We start from the raw sequence: 12,042 nt of genomic DNA on the forward strand, positions 1-12,042 counted from the left end.
CTAGTGATTCCAATATAGCTAGTGCCTCTCTTTCCTGTGTAGACCATTGATCCTGTGGTTGCCCAGTTTTACTGTATAGTCGTTTGAAAAATAATTTTCTTGCAAACAAATGCAGGTCTTTCACGGACGTGAATGAGTCTGCCGGACAAGAAGGAGAAAATTATAAGCCCTTACTCAAAAGTGATACCTGCGATTCAGACAGACTATGTTGAGACAGGTTTATTACCTTCAATTGTTGTTGGTCCATCACATTATCCTTGTTGAAAATACCATAAGGACGTTTTGTAAATTTTTGTTTATTCCTTGAACGTGTGTTGACCACATGGCTACATTCCATGGCAGTACTACTACTGGCAACACTGGATGACGCAGATTGTATTGAGGAACTCCTAGACTGATTGTGTCCCTGCTCAGCCTTTTTATTTTGCCACCGAAAAATCTTATTGTTTTCAAAATCACCAACGTCCCGCAGGTATTTTTTCTGTTTATCGCCACATATATCTTTTTCCCACTTCTCAAAATCCTTCTCCAATAAAGATACAAAATTCTAAAAAGACTCTCCACTCATCTCCTTCTGGAGAGTCTGCTGAGCCAACTCAATTTCTTTTTCCATTTTTTCAAGGTCATACTGTTCTTCTCAATAATAATGCGAATGAACTCCAACGAACAGGTGGTCGCTGCAGACATCCATCTCTGGGTTAAACCCTCATCATCCAGATCAAAAGCAGGGTAGATTTGTATATGGACTCCTCTTGGAACAATTTTTTGCTCCAAATAACTTTCCAAGGACATCCGAGTCCAACACAATTTAGTTTTCTTATGTAGCATGTTTCTATATCTCCTTGTCAATTCTTTTTGTGTACAATTAGAATCTGTATTGACTGCAATACCACGATTAAAAATACCAGCGGCTTTGGACTGCCATGCTGTCAGCCTGGCTTCAAAGTCCATAATTTCAATACGACCACTCTGTAATACAAACAGAAAAATATATAGAACCACAAATTTGGTCAAATCCATTGACGGACACTCCAAAAACAATAATTACATCACAAGGAAAGAAATAAGAATTTTTTCCCTTCCCAAATAGGAGTACACAAAGTCACAGTAATTTCATAATTTTATTATCATCAAAAGAAAATCCACACACAAGAAAAACCATACAATAAAAGGTGAATTGCAGTCAAAAAATGAGAAGAGTATATACGGGTTAGACGGTGTTATAATGCACAATAGCCTTCAATAAAGTGACCTATGCTGTATATCCAATCGCCAAATGAACATGTTGACCAAATTATATAGCACCAGGAATGTAATAATAAAGTGACTAATGCATAAGCCTATTGCAATAACCATACAGGTCTGTGCAAATTCCCTGCAGATATAATATTATTGCACGATCCCCATAGGCCAATCGTATGTAGTGCAATAAATTAAATGGTCACTACCAGAATCACACACGTTGAATCCCAACCGCACCTGCATGCATCGCTACGTAACCACCTGCCACGAGTAACTGTGCCACGTGGAATAATCTACTATCCATACGCTGAACGAATGCAGATACGTCCCGTGCAAGGTGAAACCGCGGGGAATAGCAACAAGAGCGGCCGGGTCAATGAATGGGATGCTGCAGCAAAATTGGATCAAACCGGACTAAAGCAGCAATAATGGTCCTATAAAGTGAGTGTGTGCTAAATCCCAGTTGCTCGAAAGGATGTTGTTACCTCACAGTCTTAAGAAGAAGGCTGCGCACTGTGTATTTTCACATATACTTATTAGTGCGTTCCCCATGGGCGGTATAACGCCATGTATTAAGCGTGAATGCGTACAATAGATCTTATATACACAACATCGCTAAAGAGCATCTTTTTATTCTTTTTAATCTTATAATAAAGTGATTATTTTAGTGGTTTGGGTGATGGGAAGCGGGCTGTTTTTATGCTTATATTGTGCATTGCTTTTATTTATATATATATTTTTTTCTTCTTAGATAATTATACATTGTTTTTTTCATGTCGAGATCTTCCCACCATGTGTCGGACATTTTTCCCGTGATAAATAGTGAGGTTGGAGCCACATTGGAATATTGTGAGAAAGAAAAATATTATCTATTTTTCATCCTGGGACAAGCAGAGGAGTGTCCCTCTAATATTGGATTGGGAAAATGTGACTATATTTCTAATGAAAAATGTGTACTATTATAGTGTGTACTAATGTGTACTGTAGAAGCCGGGAGCGAAACACGTGTCGGGGAATCGGGTGTTCTCGGTGATATCATCATCCCAGGTAAATGGTTGCTCTTTAGCGATGTTGTGTATATAAGATCTATTGTACGCTTAATACATGGTGTTATACCGCCCATGGCAAACGCACTAATGAGTATATGTGAAATTACACAGTGCGCAGCCTTCTTCTTGAGACTGTGAGGTAACAACATCCTTTCGAGCAACTGGGATTTAGCACACACTCACTTTATAGGACCATTATTGCTGCTTTAGTCCGGTTTGATCCAATTTTGCTGCAGCATCCCATTCATTGACCCGGACGCTCTTGTTGCTATTCCCTGCGGTTTCACCTTGCACGGGACGTATCTGCATTCGTTCAGCGTATGGATAGTAGATTATTCCACGTGGCACAGTTACTCGTGGCAGGTGGTTACATAGCGATTCATGCAGGTGCGGTTGGGATTTGTCACGCTCCCGGTGTCCCAGCAGCGCTCCTTACCTACTAAGCCGGTCTCACTATCCAGGCATCGCTCCGTAACCACTGAGCCAGTCACACCTGCGTCACGCCACCGCTCTGTACCCACTGATTCAGCCTCGCCAGCGTACCACCGCTCCTTCCTCACTGGTCCAGTCCATGCGTCCACCGGTCACGCCTGCCGCTCCCGCTCATGCTCCCCAGAGTCCTGTTCCTGGTCTCAGGAGTCTGATTCTGACTAATGTTCTGTATAGGACCGGGCCGCGCCCACTCACCTGGTCTTATAGCCCCAGCACAGCTGCAACAGGAAATGACCTGAGGCTGTGCTGAGTATATAAGACTGGCCTCTCCATGTGGGCGGCGCCTAATCATCGCTTGTGTTTCTATGCCTTGTCTTGTGAGCTAGGTGCTCAGGTCTTTGTTCCTGTTTCCTATTTACTGCCTTAAAGTACGCTGTGACCTTAGTGACCTGGTCCTGTCTTTGCTTCCTGATACCTGCACCCGTTCCTGCCACGTTAGTGCTCCAGCTACCGTGTACCCTGCCCTCCAGGTGGGGTGCTCGGTCCAGTGGATCCACCTCCTGGGCCTAGCAGTCCTCCCTGGCCCTCACAGGATTCAACGTGTGTGATTCTGATAGTGACCATTTAATTTAATTTATTGCACTACATACGATTGGCCTATGGGGATCGTGCAATAATATTATATCTGCAGGGAATTTGCACAGACCCGTATGGTTATTGCAATAGGCTTATGCATTAGTCACTTTATTATTACATTCCTGGTGCTATATAATTTGGTCAACTTGTTGATTTGGCAATTGGATATACAGCATAGGTTACTTTATTGAAGGCTATTGTGCATTTTAACACCATCTAATCCATATATACTCTTCTCATTTTTTTACTGCAATTCACCTTTTATTGTATGGTTTTTCTTGTGTGTGAATTTTCTTTTGATGATAATAAAATTATGAAATTACTGTGACTTTGTGTACTCCTATTTGGGAAGGGAAAAAATTCTTATTTCTTTCCTTGTGATGTAAATATTTATACAACTGTCCAAAACCATATAGGGTTATTTTGCTGAGCGCACGAGGTCACTCACTGCCAGCTTGCAAAGAGCCTATATATATATATATATATAAAAATATATATATATATAAAAGACTATGTCAGCAACTATCTATATTCAATACAGATACCTTAATATTTATTCCTTATAAGAACTGTTATCAATAAGCTATGCCCTCCAATATAGACAGAACTGTGAACATATATATGTCCTATTATAAAGTGTTTGATAACTAGATGTATTAATTTTAATGTTTTTACAATTCCCGCTTGAGGTGGGTAAATTATTATTAATGAAACCCCCAAAATAAATTAATACATCATTAAAATAACAGATCTTCTTTCCTTCTTTGGCGATAGTGGATTAATGTCAATAATAATGATGAAAATAATAATCAATTTGCATTATTCATGTTGTATGTTCAACAATATAATAATGTGATTTGAGCCGTTCACGGTTCTCCCCGTGTGTTCCCACCATGTCAGCCTCCCTGGAGGTCTGGCGAAATGACTTGATTCATAAGATTCAGATTCCTCTTTCAGAGATTTCCCTCAAGTCGTTGGAATCTCAAATCCCCTTTTTGAATCTGGCCAGGTGGGAGGGATCGGGCATTACAGTGCTGGCGGATCTATACTCTGATTTGGGTGTCAACCCCTTTAATGAAATAGTACGGGAACACCCCTCTTTAAAGGGCTGTTTCTATCAACACATCCAAATTAGTCATTTTCTGGCCTCTAAATTTCCTCCAAAGTCGAATCCTCTGTTACCTACAACAAAGGCTTTGCTATTTAAAAAGATAATTAAATCCAAAGGTATATCCTCGACATACAAATGGCTCAATAACCCCCCCGAAGAGCAAATATCTCCTTATATGAATAAATGGGACGTGGAGTTGAGTGTCTCTACCTCTCCTTCAAACTGCCACTCGGCATCAGCAAATATCCAAAAATATTCCAAGTGTATAAATCATCTGGAGCAACTGAAAAAAGTACACCTGCGATGGTATCGGTCCCCAGCCAACTTAGCACAGTTCCTCCCAAATTATTCTCCACATTGTTGGAAGGGCTGCCTCCAAAGGGGTACTCTTGGTCACTGCTGGTGGGCTTGTCCCAAGGTTTTCTCGTTCTGGTTGGAGGTGTTTGGCCTGATGGGTGAGCTGACAGGCAATCCTATTAATCCGAATCCAGGTCTGGCAGTGCTAAACGTGAGTATAGAGGAGTTCTCTTGGGAATCCAGGGGTTTATTAGTTCACATTCTAGTAGCTGCCAGATACTGCATAAGTTTGCACTGGAAATCCCCAAAGACGCCTACATTAGTTGAACTATATAACCAAATTAATCTCCAATGCCAATACGAGTTCTGTCTGGGTCACTCCATCCGCGCCAAAAACAAAATACTTCAGATTTGGGACACGTGGCTAAACTCTGTATATGCATCCCCTGTCAGGCATCTGTTTCCAGGGCAAACTGTTGTTAATTAAAAATAGGTCAAATAGGGTCAAAGAGAGTGTTACGCAGGGAGTTCACCCGTACCACATGTCAGTATTCAAGGTGTTTAAATCTCTGTTGTTGTTACTGCTCGGGATACCCCGAAACGCCATCCAATACCCTCCCTCCGCCCTCCCCCTCCCTGGTTGCCTCCTTGCAGCCATCCATGGTTCTCCCCCTCTCCCCCACCTCTCTCTCCCCTCCCTTTTCTTATCTTCCTTTCTTAAGGCCCCGTCACACTAAGCAACATCGCTAGCAACATCGCTGGTAACGAACAACTTTTGTGACGTTGCTAGCGATGTTGCTGTGTGTGACATCCAGCAACAACCTGGCCCCTGCTGTGAGGTCGTTGGTTGTTGCTGAATGTCCTGGGCCATTTTTTAGTTGTTGCTGTCCTGCTGTGAAGCACAGATCGCTGTGTGTGACAGCGAGACAGCAACAACTAATGTGCAGTGAGCAGGGAGCCAGCTTCTGCTGAGGCTGGTAACTAATGTAAACATCGGGTAACCAAGAAGCCCTGTCCTTGGTTACCCGATATTTACCTTTGATACCAGCCTCCTCCGCTCTCACTGCCTGTGCTGCCGGCTCCTGCTCTGTGCACATGTAGCTGCAGCACACATCAGGTAATTAACCCGATGTGTGCTGTAACTAGGAGAGCAAGGAGCCAGCACTAAGCATTGTGCGCTGCTCCCTGCTCTGTGCACATTTAGCTGCAGCACACATCAGGCAATTAACCCGATGTGTGCTGTAACTAGGAGAGCAAGGAGCCAGCGCTCAGTGTGCGCTGCTCCCTGCTCTGTGCACATTTAGCTACAGCACACATCGGGTTAATTAACCTGATGTGTGCTGTAACTAGGAGACTGGGGGCTGGTCACTGGTTGCTGGTGAGCTCACCAGCAACTCGTGTAGCCACGCTCCAGCGATCCCTGCCAGGTCAGGTTGCTGGTGGGATCGCTGGAGCGTCGCAGTGTGACAGCTCACCAGCAACCTCCTAGCAACTTACCAGCGATCCCTATCGTTGTTGGGATCGCTGGTAAGTTGCTTAGTGTGACTGGACCTTTACTCTCTGGTTCTGGTTGTTTGGAACCCTCGTTTTGAGGATTAAAGAGTAAATTGGTAGGTTGACTCTATACGTATTGGGTATTGATTAACCTAAAAAAAAAGTTGCAACTTGCATCAGACATGATTGTTGGTGGTGTGACAGGAAATGTGAATCATAATCAAAGGTGATACTACCACATGTTACATTGTTGTTCTCTTTGTGTATTATTGCCAATGATACCTGAATTTCTCCTTTTTGTAATGTAACTTCCTACAATAAAAATTGATTGGATTAAAAAAAACCAATATAATAATGTGGATTCATGTTATGATAGGCCGTGACTGATAATCATATAAAATACATAATTATACTTTCCTAAACTAAAAGGATGCAAAACTGATCCGGTCACCATCTGATGTCCTCTGGGATGATGTCTTCTTATCTCCGATGTAATCTGGCATAAACACAGACTTTTGAAATAAATCCTTTGATAAAAGATGAATGGTTATCGATTTGATACAGTCCAATATTGCATTTATCATTGTTAGATCCATAAACTTCATTCTTTATTGCAAAGTCCATATATTTATTCAAAGTCCATAATCAATGTTGATAAACCACAGTTCATAAGTGTAGAAGAATAGCATAGGTCTTTGATATCTGTGCAGTGTAATTTACATTAGTCACCTTTATCCTCTGCGCTGCCTGTTGTCATTCCCGGAACAGGTGATGAGACGTTCTTGGTCAGCATGACAGGGGTTAACTTTAACACTTTCTTACTCTCCTTGGTAAGTTAGGTGAAATCTGAATGCACAGAACATGTGTCAGGGTTGCAACATTGTCCATCCTGGCACCATAAGATCACCATCTTGCTGTAGTCCAGAAGCTGTAAGTGTATTGTATTTAACACAGTCTTATTTGAGACGTTACCTTTTGGACTTTTGGGTATCAGCTTTTGCAACTTTTTGTGGAATCCCTTTTAACTTAAAAAAATTAATAAAAGTCTTTTATCTTTCTGTAATCTTGATTGAAGACTTAATTCCCTAATCTAGGTACCAAATATGGTAATGATACTACCACTAATAAATGTCACGGCATATCATAACTCTAATACTATATTACCATGTCATTATTATTATCATCGTAAAAGTATTAATATAATGGATATTTAGAATGATGAAATAATACTGCATAATGGTATAGAGTGTAGACGATAGTATTTTCATGTAATAACCTTTTTTGTCATTGGTGTAATTACTAGTGATGAGCGAGTACTAAAAAGCTCGGGTGCTCGAAGCTCGGGCCGAGCCTCCCAAGATACTCGTGTACTCGGCCCGAGCAACGAGCCCAATGTTATCCTATGGGAGACCCGAGTATTTTTGTGAAATGACCTCCCGGCAGCATGGAGAAACCCTAAAAATGTCACAAAAGTCTCAGAAGAGTGCTCAAATGACATGGCAACAGCATGGGGAAGACCCCTTGAAGCATTTATCACTCAAAAGTCACAGCTGTGAACAATTTTGTCCGCGTTTTACGCCATTTTTACGGACTCACCAGAAAACCTTCCAAAATGACCCCAAAATGATTTTTCATGGCGGAAATGTTAAGGGCACATACCCAATAGTGAGATAGAGCTGGTGTATGTTACTTTTTGAGATCAATACATGAAAGATTTTACGTGAAAACATTGTGTGGCACTCCGATGTCCCTGAGAAGAGACGTACATGAAGGCCTCTTGAGTCTAATGTGCCCATTTTGAGGAAGTGAGTCTTTGTAGTATTTTCCTTTGCCAGGGCAGTCCTAAATTGTGAGGTTCACCAATGCCCCTGCATACAGACGTGCATGAGGGCCTCAAAACATTAAGTGTCCATTGTCAGGAAGTGGGTGTATTATAGTATAGCCCTTAGGCAGGGCAGCCAAAAATTGGGAGGCTCCACATTGTCCCTGGGTAGAGACGTGCATGATGGCCTTTAAACCTGAAGTGCCCATTGTAAGGAAGTGGGTCTATTTCAGTATAGCCCTTTGCCAGGGCAGCCAAAAATTGGGAGGCTCCACATTGTCCCTGGGTAGAGACGTGCATGAGGGCCTCAAAACATTAAGTGTCCATTTTAAGGAAGTGGGTGTATTTCAGTATAGCCCTTAGGCAGGGCAGCCAAAAATTGGGAGGCTCCACATTGTCCCTGGATAGAGACGTGCATGATGGCCTTTAAACCTGAAGTGCCCATTGTAAGGAAGTGGGTCTATTTCAGTATAGCCCTTTGCCAGGGCAGCCAAAAATTGGGAGGCTCCACATTGTCCCTGGGTAGAGACGTGCATGAGGGCCTCAAAACATTAAGTGTCCATTGTCAGGAAGTGGGTGTATTATAGTATAGCCCTTAGGCAGGGCAGCCAAAAATTGGGAGGCTCCACATTGTCCCTGGGTAGAGACGTGCATGATGGCCTTTAAACCTGAAGTGCCCATTGTAAGGAAGTGGGTCTATTTCAGTATAGCCCTTTGCCAGGGCAGCCAAAAATTGGGAGGCTCCACATTGTCCCTGGGTAGAGACGTGCATGAGGGCCTCAAAACATTAAGTGTCCATTTTAAGGAAGTGGGTGTATTTCAGTATAGCCCTTAGGCAGGGCAGCCAAAAATTGGGAGGCTCCACATTGTCCCTGGATAGAGACGTGCATGATGGCCTTTAAACCTGAAGTGCCCATTGTAAGGAAGTGGGTCTATTTCAGTATAGCCCTTTGCCAGGGCAGCCAAAAATTGGGAGGCTCCACATTGTCCCTGGGTAGAGACGTGCATGAGGGCCTCAAAACATTAAGTGTCCATTTTAAGGAAGTGGGTGTATTATAGTATAGCCCTTAGGCAGGGCAGCCAAAAATTGGGAGGCTCCACATTGTCCCTGGATAGAGACGTGCATGATGGCCTTTAAACCTGAAGTGCCCATTGTAAGGAAGTGGGTCTATTTCAGTATAGCCCTTTGCCAGGGCAGCCAAAAATTGGGAGGCTCCACATTGTCCCTGGGTAGAGACGTGCATGAGGGCCTCAAAACATTAAGTGTCCATTTTAAGGAAGTGGGTGTATTATAGTATAGCCCTTAGGCAGGGCAGCCAAAAATTGGGAGGCTCCACATTGTCCCTGGATAGAGACGTGCATGATGGCCTTTAAACCTGAAGTGCCCATTGTAAGGAAGTGGGTCTATTTCAGTATAGCCCTTTGCCAGGGCAGCCAAAAATTGGGAGGCTCCACATTGTCCCTGGGTAGAGACGTGCATGAGGGCCTCAAAACATTAAGTGTCCATTGTCAGGAAGTGGGTGTATTATAGTATAGCCCTTAGGCAGGGCAGCCAAAAATTGGGAGGCTCCACATTGTCCCTGGGTAGAGACGTGCATGATGGCCTTTAAACCTGAAGTGCCCATTGTAAGGAAGTGGGTCTATTTCAGTATAGCCCTTTGCCAGGGCAGCCAAAAATTGGGAGGCTCCACATTGTCCCTGGGTAGAGACGTGCATGAGGGCCTCAAAACATTAAGTGTCCATTTTAAGGAAGTGGGTGTATTTCAGTATAGCCCTTAGGCAGGGCAGCCAAAAATTGGGAGGCTCCACATTGTCCCTGGATAGAGACGTGCATGATGGCCTTTAAACCTGAAGTGCCCATTGTAAGGAAGTGGGTCTATTTCAGTATAGCCCTTTGCCAGGGCAGCCAAAAATTGGGAGGCTCCACATTGTCCCTGGGTAGAGACGTGCATGAGGGCCTCAAAACATTAAGTGTCCATTTTAAGGAAGTGGGTGTATTATAGTATAGCCCTTAGGCAGGGCAGCCAAAAATTGGGAGGCTCCACATTGTCCCTGGATAGAGACGTGCATGATGGCCTTTAAACCTGAAGTGCCCATTGTAAGGAAGTGGGTCTATTTCAGTATAGCCCTTTGCCAGGGCAGCCAAAAATTGGGAGGCTCCACATTGTCCCTGGGTAGAGACGTGCATGAGGGCCTCAAAACATTAAGTGTCCATTTTAAGGAAGTGGGTGTATTATAGTATAGCCCTTAGGCAGGGCAGCCAAAAATTGGGAGGCTCCACATTGTCCCTGGATAGAGACGTGCATGATGGCCTTTAAACCTGAAGTGCCCATTGTAAGGAAGTGGGTCTATTTCAGTATAGCCCTTTGCCAGGGCAGCCAAAAATTGGGAGGCTCCACATTGTCCCTGGGTAGAGACGTGCATGAGGGCCTCAAAACATTAAGTGTCCATTTTAAGGAAGTGGGTGTATTATAGTATAGCCCTTAGGCAGGGCAGCCAAAAATTGGGAGGCTACACGTTGTCCCTGGGTAGAGACGTGCATGAGGGCCTCAAAACATTGTTCCCATTGCAAAGGAGCGGGTCTCCTGTCGTTGTAATGTCCATTCTGCAAAGAATGGGCGAAAAAATTTACCACTGGGGGTATACCTGAAACAAAGACCTAACTATTGTAACGGTCATCATGATGGCGCATGAGGAGAAGGAGGAGCAGTCCAGCGATTATCCAAAGTCGAGAAGTGTACCCATGGGTGAGTGGAGGTACATGGCAAACTTTAAATTCCGCTCTCATTTGCTGGTGGTGTGGTGAAGTCTGGCCCAATCCAACCCTTGTTCATCTTTATCAGAGTCAGCCTGTCAGCATTTTCAGTTGACAGGCGGGTGCGTTTATCTGTAATGATTCCACCTGCGGCACTAAAAACACGCTCTGACAAAACGCTAGCAGCAGGGCAGGCCAGGACTTCCAAGGCGTAGAGAGCCAATTCATGCCACGTGTCCAGCTTGGATACCCAATAATTGTAAGGCACAGAGGAATGTCGGAGTACAGTTGTTCGATCTGCAAGGTACTCCTTCAGCATCTGGGCAAACTTAGGATTTCTTGTGGCACTACCCCGCACCTCAGGGGCTGTGGTACGTGAGGGGCTGAGAAAACTGTCCCACATCTTAAAGACTGTTCCCCTACCTCTGGCGGATTGGACTTGTGCCTCTCTCGGCTGTACGCCTCGGTTGTCCACTGATTCCTGACCTATGCCGCTAGCGTTTTGTGAGGGGAATGCTTTGCCTACTTCCGTGAGTATGGCCTTCCGAAACTGCTGCATTTTGGTTGACCTCTCATCCACGGGAATAAGAGACAAAAAGTTCTCCTTGTAGCGTGGGTCTAACAGTGTTACCAACCAGTAATGATTGTCGGCCAAGATGTTCTTAACGCGAGGGTCACGAGACAGGCAGCTTACCATAAAGTCAGCCATGTGCGCCAGACTCTTAACAGCCAGGACTTCAGTAGCCTGACCAACAAGATGACTGAACATGCTGTCCTCCTCCTCCTCCTCCTCCTCCTCCTCCTCCTCATCTACCCTGTCCTCTGGCCAGCCACGCTGAATCGAGGATATGACTGGTGTGCATGTCATATCCTCAATTTGGCCGGAGAGTTGCTCCATGTCTTCATCCTCCTCCTCGTCATAGTCCTCCACTGCACGTTGTGATGAGACGAGGCTGGGCTGTGTGTTATCACCCACACCCACTACTGTTTCTTGCTGCAACTCATCGCGCTCCGCCTGCAATGCATCATGTTTGTTTTTCAGCAGGGACCGTTTTAGAAGGCAGAGTAGCGGTATGGTGACGCTAATAATGGCGTCATCACCACTCACCATCTTGGTGGAGTCCTCAAAGTTTTGGAGGATGGTACATAGGTCTGACATCCATCTCCACTCCTCAGGTGTTATGTGTGGAGTTTGACCCATTTC

General features: G+C 44.2%; 1 pseudogene; it reads right to left on the reverse strand.

Moving 5' to 3' along the window:
• Positions 1 to 120: 120 nt before the first annotated feature.
• Positions 121 to 12,042, reverse strand: part of LOC142251725 (posterior protein-like) — a 130,805-nt pseudogene continuing 118,883 nt past the window's right edge.

This window comes from Anomaloglossus baeobatrachus, chromosome 9 (assembly GCF_048569485.1).
Source record: "Anomaloglossus baeobatrachus isolate aAnoBae1 chromosome 9, aAnoBae1.hap1, whole genome shotgun sequence".
Taxonomy (NCBI): domain Eukaryota; kingdom Metazoa; phylum Chordata; class Amphibia; order Anura; family Aromobatidae; genus Anomaloglossus; species Anomaloglossus baeobatrachus.